The following is a 10,939-nucleotide window of genomic DNA, read 5'->3' on the forward strand; positions in this document are numbered from 1 at the left end:
TTCCCGTCTTAGTTTTATTACAGAGTCGGGATCCCTGGGTTTTCTGGCAAGGGCATTCTTTAGTTCAGTTAGTAGCCTGGTACAGGAGTGGTCAAACCATGCCAATTAATTTTTATGCTGACCCCTTTTAGGTTTGGTAAACCTGGCATCAATGGATTTATTATTATCATTAAAAGCAGATAAAACCAGTTTATAATCGACACAGTTGTCAAGTATAAGGGAGATTTCTCCCATACAATCCCTGATAATAGAGCCAGTTAATTCAGTAGCATTATCCCCTGTCCATCTTATACGGACTCTATTAGATCTATTGGGTTTCAGGTTGGAAACTGTGGTACCCACGTTAACAAAGCGGTCACCCCAGAGGGTAGTTTTCAAAATTATGCAATTATGGTCACTTAAGATAGATATTTCAATCCTGGGGGGAGCACAACAAGATACAACATTAGAGGAGACGACCACGTGGTCAATAACTGAGCTGGAGCACCAGTTCTTAAATGTAGGGATAATTTGACCATTTTCGTCTTTTGGAAACCCCAGGATTTCCAGGTCATAGCATGCCATAAAATTATTTAAGGCCTCTCCATATCGGTTATGCCCGAAATGTAAATCATCCATACCGGTATCATCAATAAACCCACATATTTTCTCTGTTGGCAATTCACATAGTGGGGTATTAAAATCTCCAACCCAGATAAACATTTACATTAGAAATTAAATCTTCAACAGTAATAGCCAGGTCATCAACAACTACTGCCCTAGAATTATCGAAAATATTATTATAATAATTTACCAAGAGAATGTTATGATCATGTCCCTCTAATAACCAGAGGATCTGAACGTGAGCTCCAACGGTAATATACTTTTTTACAATAATCGGGCGCTTGATAGAAACCAGGAATAGTAAGCCACCTTTGGCTCTACCTGGACCATTTCCCTGCGCCTGCAGATAGTAAGAAACAAAACCTTCATAATTTACTTCTTCTCTACACCAAGTTTCTTGAAAACAGTGGATATCATATTAATTTATAAAATTTGACCAAACCAAGACATTCTCCTTAGATTTCAGTCCTGCAACATTCCAGCTAGTAATGGTGATCCCATTACCCCCCAAACAGACCCCCATCTGGTGACAAAATAACAGTGGGTCTGACTATTTCCCCTGGGTTTCCCGTAGACAGGCCCTCACGATCACTTAACGGGTTGGAATTCCCTGGCCTAGTTGACATAAAGACTATAGGGCTTTCTGTTATTCCGGTAGCCGGGGGATTAATATCCTCACACTGAAACAATGGATTGTCCGGAGCAAGTCAATCATTAGACTCCAAGCTGCTTAAGGCATAAAAGCGGTTCTGTAATTGAATAGCTGGACCTGATCTAAGAAAGGGGGAAAATGGCTTCGGCAGGTCAGTATCAATGGATGTGACATTACTAAGGTGGCTATAAAAAAAGCCAAGCGAACGTAGACACACACCATTTTCAGCAAACGGAAGGGAGGCTGCTCTAAGCAAAACTGTAGCGGCGTGTTGGGGGTGCTCAGAATTAATTATAATACAATCCCCCGGGCTGGTCTTTTTAGAGTCACCAATCCAGTTAACCCTTCTATTAGTTAATATATCATTTGAGTAAGCAATTGGGAAACCACAGTGTTTGTGCAACCATGAGACAGATTTATTCTTCAGGGAGTCATGGGATTCCTGTTGAGACAGGCTTATGTGGGTATCAACCGGGGGGACATTAGTTAAAACAATCACTTAGGGTGCACAGTCTGGGGGGAGATTAATAAAACGTCTTCTCCTCACTCCTGTCCATCCCCCTGTATTCTCACCTCCAGTAGATACTTTGTTTCCCTGGCTCGTTTGGTTTCCATGGCTCACTATAGGTGATCGGGCTGGTAAAGCCGTTTGGTTTACCCTAGTCCCCCCCTCAGGTGGTAGTACTACTTAATTGCTTACATTATTACCTATATTTAAGGCCTTGTTAATTTTGGCCGAGGCAGTATGGGTCTTCAGAAGGCCACCCAGTCTAATTACTTCATTTGAAACCTGGTCTAATTTGGCTACTAATGGTTTAATAATCATTTCCATTTTGGCTTCAATAATGCTAGCCAACAGATCAAATTGCACAGGGTTCAAAGTAGTCATCCCTTCCTCATCTGGTGCCTCAATTCTGACTGGATTTTTAAGGGGTATATCCACTCTTTTGAGTTTCTTGTTGCCCCCCGTTTATTAAGTGGCTTTCTGCATGCCCTTACTACTCTGCGCACCGGGGAAGGTTGTTGTGAGGTCTCAGAGAGATCATCATCTAGCGCAACCTGGCTCAATACTGAGAAGACCAGAATTTAATTGGTGGTATTATTGTTTATTATAGCCTGGTTGCCTTGGTTACAACTATTATCTAACACCGGTATATCAAAAGGAGTGGACACAATAGTGGGGGATGCAGGAGGGCTACCCCGGCTCAAAGAGGCTCGACGGTCGTTATTGATTTTATTTACTACTTTAACTAAGTAGTTATCCATAGTGGCTGAAGATGAGGTAGTTTTAGCAAGTCTAAGTTTAGACATTGTTAGAGCTTAATGTAGGGCCAGTAGAACCAAAATTTAAAACACCGTAGCTAGCATAAATCACACAGATTAAAACGACGATGTAATATAAAGATTACAATAATATAGCCTTAAAACTAATACATAATGGTCTCAGGGTGAATAAGGGATAAGTCTTATCTGTAACTGGCAGAGTCCGTGGCCCAGCCCTGCCTCCTCCTGCCCCGGACTGCCACAGACTGTCCCGCCCATGTCCCGGGCTTCTCTCGGGCTTGTCCCGTGCGTGTCCCGCGGTGCGGGAGGTGCTCCCTCTGCTTAAGGCGCCTCCAGGCGCGCCGATGATCTCACTCCCGCGCCGGTAACAGGGGCAGCTGGGAGTTGTAGTTTAGCCCGGCCGTTGCCCTCACGGCGCTCGGGGCTTGCTGGTAGGGAAAGTGGCAGGACTAGGCAGGAGCCGTAGGAGCCATTGCCCTCACGGTGTGTCCTCTTCGCAGTCAGGGAGGGCCCCCTGAGATTTTAAATCGAAGCATATGGCGCCAGTTCTTCACACGCTTCACAGACAAACACCCAGCTTTTTATGTTGCAGTCACTTGTGGGAAGCAGGTCGCACAAAACATAAACTCCTTCCTACGGGCCTTTCAGGGAGGGAAATAAAAAGTATCTGCCTCTAAAATAGTTCCAAAACTTGCAGTTGTATTCACCCCTTCAGGGACTAATGTAAAATACATTTATCACCAAAATACATAACACGATAAAACAACATGATACCCTGGTATTATTTAGAAGGTTTGAACATCAGATCTGAATATATGGCAGAGCATGTGGAGGCCTGCTCTCCTCACTGACCTATGATTGTAAGTTAGCATTTGGATTCAGGTTGAGTGTCAGTTTGTGCTAATCTTTCCTTTGTGGAATCTCTGGAGAAAGAGCCTGGTAAGGCGAGCATAAACCAGAGGAATACAGATGCAGCACTGCAAAGCTACCACCCAGCTGAACTCAAATCAGAATCATTCACCTACTGATTCACCCAGTCCCACTGATTATCCATGGAGAGGTCTAACTTCACAAAGAAGAAGTTCGCTTCTCTTGACACTGGAAATGTTTATTTTTGACTATGGGCATAGGTGTCAATGGTTTGAGCTAAAAGGTCAACGTCCATGATTTGTCGTTGTTTACCATAAATTAGGGATGATAACTTGGATGCAGAATTCGGTGTCCGCCTACATCCTCCAGACACGATAGGCATTGCTGGGATACAGGGATGGAACATTTGGGCTGCTAAGTCATCCAATTGGCTGGGACAGGACACCACCACATGAGTAGTTGTCTGCAAGGAGGAAGGAAAACACACAGGCAGCTGTCTCAGTAAATGCACACTCTGTTTAGATAGAACCACCGATTGCATATACATTTGAAAGAAGTAAACACATTCACTAAGAGTAGGCCTGCTGCCCTGTACCTTACAATTCAAGTAAATGAACAGGTATGATACCACAGCATTGTAGAATTGCCCACTTGGCAGTTGTCTTAGGGAACTGGAAAGCTATAGGGATGTGTGTGGAGGCTCGACCACTGCACGGCATCGCGACTACTGCACAGCCTCGTGACCACTGCATGGCCTCGTGACCACTGCATGGCCTCGCAGCCACTGCAAGGCCTTGCGACCACTGCATGGCCTCGCAACCACTGCATGGCCTCGCAGCCACTGCAAGGCCTCGCAACCACTGCATGGCCTGCAATGCCTGGCGACCACTGCACAGCCTCGTGACCACTGCATGGCCTCGTGACCACTGCATGGCCTCGCAGCCACTGCATGGCCTCGCAGCCACTGCTAGGCCTTGCGACCACTGCATGGCCTCGCAACCACTGCATGGCCTGCAATGCCTGGCGACCACTGCATGGCCTGGTGACCACTGCATGGCCTTGAGACCACTGCATGGCCTTGCGACCACTGCATGTCCTCACGACCACTCAATGGCCTTGCGACCACTTCATGGCCTGGTGACCACTGCATGGCCTTGCGACCACTGCGTGGCCTTGCGACCACTGCATGGCCTTGCGACCACTGCATGTCCTCGCGACCCCTCAATGGCCTTGCGACCACTGCATGTCCTCGCGACCCCTCAATGGCCTTGTGACCACTGCATGTCCTCGCGACCCCTTAATGGCCTTGCGACCCCTCAATGGCCTTGCGACCACTGCATGGCCTCGCAACCACTGCATGGCCTGCATGGCCTGGGGACCACTGCATGGCCTGGTGACCACTGCATGGCCTGCCACCACTGCATGGCCTGGTGACCACTGCATGGCCTGGCGACCACTGCATGGCCTTGCGACCACTGCATGTCCTCGCAACCACTGCATGGCCTGGGGACCACTGCATGGCCTGGTGACCACTGCATGGCCTTGCCACCACTGCATGGCCTGGCGACCACTGCATGGCCTTGCCACCACTGCATGTCCTCGCGACCACTCAATGGCCTTGCGACCACTGCATTGCCTGGCGACCACTGCATGGCCTTGCGACCACTGCATGGCCGCGCGACCACTGCATGGCCTTGCTAGATATCCTCAGACTGTTTGGCATCAGCTATGAGGGTGGGTTGGGAGTGGAATCTTTGCTTGTCCTGGGCGAGGTTGAAAGAGGGATGTAAGATTGGAGCGCTGCTCACGACACGGTGTAGTGAACACTACAAACAGAGCTGCAGTCGCTGTTACCTCTGTCAGATGGCGTAATGTATGTGTAGTGGTATTTTGTCAAAGAGCCAATCCTATCCACACACTTTCTTTTTATCATTTTATTATGAGGCATGCATTATTAATGGTTCAGACTTCTAGCAACAATAATGTATCTAACGACAATGGCATTTCATACTGTAAATAACAGTTCATAAATGCCTACTTCTAAATTTAGATAAAACATTACATGGATTCAGATTAGATCTCCCCCACAGACCTCTCACATTTATCACCATAGGATCTGGATCTCTCCAACCTTAGGAGGACCTGTGTGTCTTTGGTTTACATATAATACTTGATCCACATAAACAGTAAACATGTGGTCAGGAGTCAGAGCACCAATGAGACAGCCTCAGCCCCAAGAGTGCTAGAGCGGAAAGTGTAGATTAAAATCTTCTGTTAAAGCTGACATTTTCCTAGATAGTATTTGTGAAAAATGAATAACAAAGTAAAAGGCAGGGCAATTGTGTTTTTCTTTAAACGTGTAAACGTTAACATGCAAACACAGCAGTTTCTTTGAAATGTAGGTAAAGTGCTTGGAAAAAGACTGGAAAAACTGATTAATACACATATGAGAGAACTTGCAAGCAGCCAGTAAAGAAGTAAAGGGCAAAAGACTGAGGTAAAGAGCTTTGTAGGAAGCGTAGTTCATCAGGAATTCAAAGACAACAAGCATTTACAATGCAATGGTATCGGCATTATTAAAGGTAGAGCTATTGGCATTGCTCATGACATATATATATATATATATTTTTTTTTTAAACATAAATAAATGGTATTGTCATTTACAATGGCAATAGGTGAGCAATAGAGAGTAGTAGAGAGTATTAGCAGACACAGAGCCACACACACAGAAAGCCACACACACACACACACAGAGCCCCACACACACAGTGATCCACACACACACACAGCGAGCCACACACACATACCACGAGCCACACACACACACAGAGCCCCCCACACACACAGAACCCCCCACACACACAGAGCCCCACACACACACACAGAGCCCCCCATACACAGAGCCCCACACGCACAGAGCCCCACACACACAGAGCCCCCCACACACAGAGCCCCACACACACGGAGCCCCACACACACAGAGCCCCCCACACACACAGCGAGCCACACAAACACACACAGCGAGCCACACACACACACACACACAGTGAGCCACACACACACACACACACAGACACACACACACACACACAGAGCCCCCCACACACAGAGTGCCACACACAAACACACAGAGCCACACACACACAGAGAGCCACATACACATACACACACACACAGAGCAACACACACACACACACACACACACACAGAGCCCCACACACGTTTCCTCAGCCATAACTGCTTTCTAGGAGCTGCTTGTCGAGAAAGAAAAGTATATTTTGGTGAGATCAAAAGCCTGTATTGCCACCATCCCTTTACATGACTTTCTGTAATGTTTTAGTCCGAGGTGTATCTTTAGAATCCAAGCCATTCTCACATTAATCAATGATAAACATTGATCAGACAGTGGTCATGCTGGAGTGCTCTTGCGTGAGAGGGAAGCTAGTGTAGAGAAATCATGTCATCCGAGAGTTTTGTGTGGTGCTTTGTTTAGCCACAGTTCCGGAACTCATCTAAAAAAAAACCAAGTCTGATCAAACCCCCATTTTGTTTGGGATATCATTCCAACAACAAACACTACGTAGTAGTTGCCAAAAGTGAACATGTGTAGATGTATACATAAATAGAAGAGGTAGGATGGGGATGCAGAGGGGGAGCAACAAACGTTTGCCCTGGGTAACATTGTAGTGGGGTGAAGACGTGCATCATTAGAATAGTTATGGGCATGCCTCGTTAATAATGATGACAGTCTACTATAACAACCTACTGTAGACTCCTGCGAAACTGTACACTTCACTCTCTCTACGTCATGCTACATAAATCACTTCTGCCATTAATATCGATTTACACGGTAACCTCATACACTCCCAACCACTTCACTTTAGTAGTAAGGCATTCTCATCGAAAACCATTTACCCCCACACCCCTTCTATTTTACATACCTCCTTCCAGGATACACTCCTTGTCTTACCCTAAGTAATGGTACACAACCAACACAGTCACCTCCGTCTCCGCCCCATAGTGATGGCATACTTCACACCAATAATGGTACAGTTGGCCCCACCCCCACATCCCCAGCCATAATATACTCCTCACCTCTCTTCTCTAAATCGAATCCCACCAGCACGAAGTAGTCCCCCAGGCGGGTCATGCTTATGTCGAGGTACCCCCGGCGCTGCTGTTGCTCATGTCCCACAGTGGTTCAGGAGAGAGGCAGTGGTGACACATACTCAACCCCAGCGGCACCCCATAGCCGCCATCTTCCTGCAAATCCGAGCTGAGGCTGCTGCGCACGCGCTGACCTGCAAGCCAGGGCGGGGACGCCACAGAGTTTAGGCAGCTCAGCTGATTGTAAACCACGCATGTGCGAGACGAATGACAAGTGGCAGACGTTCGCTCATGCGCAGAACAGAGGGGCTGTTTCCTTCGCTAGCGTGCTTGGTAATGGCTGAATGAAAATACTAGCCGTCTCTTTTCTAAGAAGGCAACTGTTTCGCACTCAGGGTGCCGTGGAATCTCAACAACAGCATATTGCTTACTCCATCGCTTTTAGAGTTGGGCGATATGTAAATAATGTATCTGTTGTAGTCCTCTTTCTACTTCAATGAGCTGCCAATGACAGTAAGGAAGTAGGAGGGCCGTCATAACAGGCTGTCTCAGTTTCAGGGAGGAACAAGCACTCACCTGAGGACGACTTCTCCCGGCGGTGGTCGGGCTGAAATGGCTTCAGCAAAGTGCCGACATTTTCCGATTCGGGGGCGTGGTTTTCGTTCTCTCCTCTTCCCATTGGCTGGAAGGTAAAATTCCTGCCAATGGGAAGAGGAGAGAATGAAAACAAGAAAGAAGAGAAAAAACATGCCCCCAAACCTGGAAAAGATGGGGCTTGAACCTAGTGACGCGCCTCTCCTTCAATGGACTCCATTTAGGAAGCCAGCCAATGGAGAAGAGGGGCGGGTTCAAGCCCCCTAACTAAGAAACATTAAATCTCGGAGCTCTGCCCACACTGCTGCGTAGTTCGACGCAGTCCTCGACCTAACTAGCAGAAGTTTAACATCACTTTAAAAAGAAAGCGATTGACCTACCGAGAAAGTACATGAGTAAATGTGTAGCAATACACTGATTTATACTGTCTCCCCTCAGGCAAATACCTCTCCCTTAAGCGCGTGCACTGGAACATTTTGTTTTATTACCTAGTGAGATAAGTGGGAAAAAAGCATTCGGTACCTGGGGAATTAAAATGTTCAGGCTTGTCATATCCGTGTCTGTTTTCAATTTCATGCAGGGCGAATAATTATAACAGTGTTTAAATTGAGCGCAGAAGAAAGATGGGCTCAAGTGCAAATTAATTTCAGATTATCACAACAAAGACAATCAAACCTCAACAAGCCTGCCAGGAGAGGCTTTGCGACGGTCCCCCTAGCCCCTTCCCGCCCCCAACTTACAACAAAAGAATTTCAGCTCAAATTAAGCTAATGATCCAAACGCCGTACTTCTCTCTACCTTTTTCCTATGTCTCGTGAAAGTGCTATTATTTACAAAAGGAAAAAGGCACCAAGCGTATTGCTTTAAAAAACAAAAAAGAGAAGAGAAAAGGAAAAAAAGAAAAACAAGCACTTCTGTTTCAGACACATCACTTGCAAATAGATGTGTGGGCGAATCACGAAGCAAAGCACGCAGCAACTGGGCAAAGCAGGCAGCACGCCAGTCAAGAACTGGGAGCCCGCCTGTTCTTACGTGCATAAACACAGAGTCACAATCCTGCACACGCCACCAAAACCACAGAAAACTTTCACACTGCTGCTGAGGAGTCATGCACACAGCAAAGGCAACATCCTGCTAAAAACGAGGAAGCAGGCAGCAACTGGGCAAATGCAGCACGCCAGTCAGCAACTGGGGGCCAGCCTGTTCTTACGTGCACAAACACGGAGCCACAATTGTGCACACACCAAGCCCACCAAAAACTTTAACACACCTGCCGAGGAGTCAAGCACACAGCAAAGGGAACAGACGGCAAAAAACTTACCTGCACAACGCCATGACACCACCATCTTTCTCCCAGATCATTCAGAAATGGCTCAGAGAAAGCATCAACTTTTTCAGAGTCGGGGGCGTGGTTTTCATTCTCTCCTCTTCCCATTGACTGGAAGGTAAAATTCCTGCCAGTGGGAAGAGGAGAGAATGAAAACAAAAAAGAAGAGAAAAAACATGCCCCCGAATCTGGAAAAGACGGGGCTTGAACCGAGTGACGCCCCTCTCCTCCAATGGCTGGCCTCTGTTTAGGAAGCCAGCCAATGGAGAAAAGGGGCGGGTTCAAGCCCCCTAACTAAGAAACATTAAATCTCGGAGCTCCGCCCACACTGCTACGGAGTGCAATGCAGTCCTCGACCTAAAAAAGTCCCGGTACTCAGTACCAGACAGTACCGGCCCATTTAAAGCACTGCTGATACAGCGGTAACTCTGGCGCCATTTCTACCAAAATAACCTCTTTCTAGAACTGCCATGTCAACTCAGTGGGTTCCTGACAGAAAAACTCCTAAAATATCTTTGCTGGGGTGGAAGGAAGGGGGTGGTAGGGAATTTACACCTACACTAGGGACTACTTTAAATTAGGTGGCTTGGCAGAAGTTCGCGTGAAGATTATGTTTTGAAGACCTAGCCACTTAGCTGTAATTCGGGGCGCTAAGACTGCCATTTAAAGGTACGTGACCCAGCTGCCAAAAAAACAAAAACAAAAAAGCCTTCTAGTGCATGCCACCAAAAAACATGCTGTAGCAAATGCAGTACAATATTGTAGACAGGTGTGGCACACTACGGATGTGAATTGGATGCATATAAAAATAAACAAACTTACAAGCAAATGAATGAACCAATGGGTGGCTGTGTAGAAGGACATTCAAACAAATTAATGACGCAGGGTCTTGCAACCACTACCCTACAAACTGAGGCACATCAGAGCGACTTCTTATGTGAAGCGTGCCGTGTCGGCGCAACTTTAATAGGGGGTTTAGATAAACAACACTAATTTAGGTGGCAGACTGGCCGAGAGTTCATCTCGAGGCCTTATTTTACCAGTATATTTACTTGTTCGCGTGTCACGTTTGTGCAGAAGACACCTGTAGTTCCTATTAGACCTGTGAGGGGATTGATGAAAGACCCTGTTGCTAGAGGCATTACAGACATATGTGTGATGTACCGAAGCAGAGGATGCAGTGCATAGACAAAAAGTATGGGGACTGGGCTCCGTGGTGCAATGCTGGAGGAATAACAGCATTATCAGTTCTGGAACGGTCTTGTTTAAACTGTTAATGTGAAACTGAAAGAGTGTGAACGTCGCTCCCAATGGACCCCGCCCACTTCAACCACTGTACAGAAGACTATATTAGTAACTATTGTAGACCTGTTATGTTATGTAACATTTGTTGACGCATCTGTGTGGATGCAGTGCAGCTGAGAAATGATTTATTTCCTGCAGTTTTAAATAGCTCGAACTCGACCCGAAGGTATTGGAGCGCTTTACTTGGCACAAGGACG

This window comes from Lissotriton vulgaris, chromosome 6 (genome assembly GCF_964263255.1).
Source record: "Lissotriton vulgaris chromosome 6, aLisVul1.2, whole genome shotgun sequence".
NCBI lineage: Eukaryota > Metazoa > Chordata > Amphibia > Caudata > Salamandridae > Lissotriton > Lissotriton vulgaris.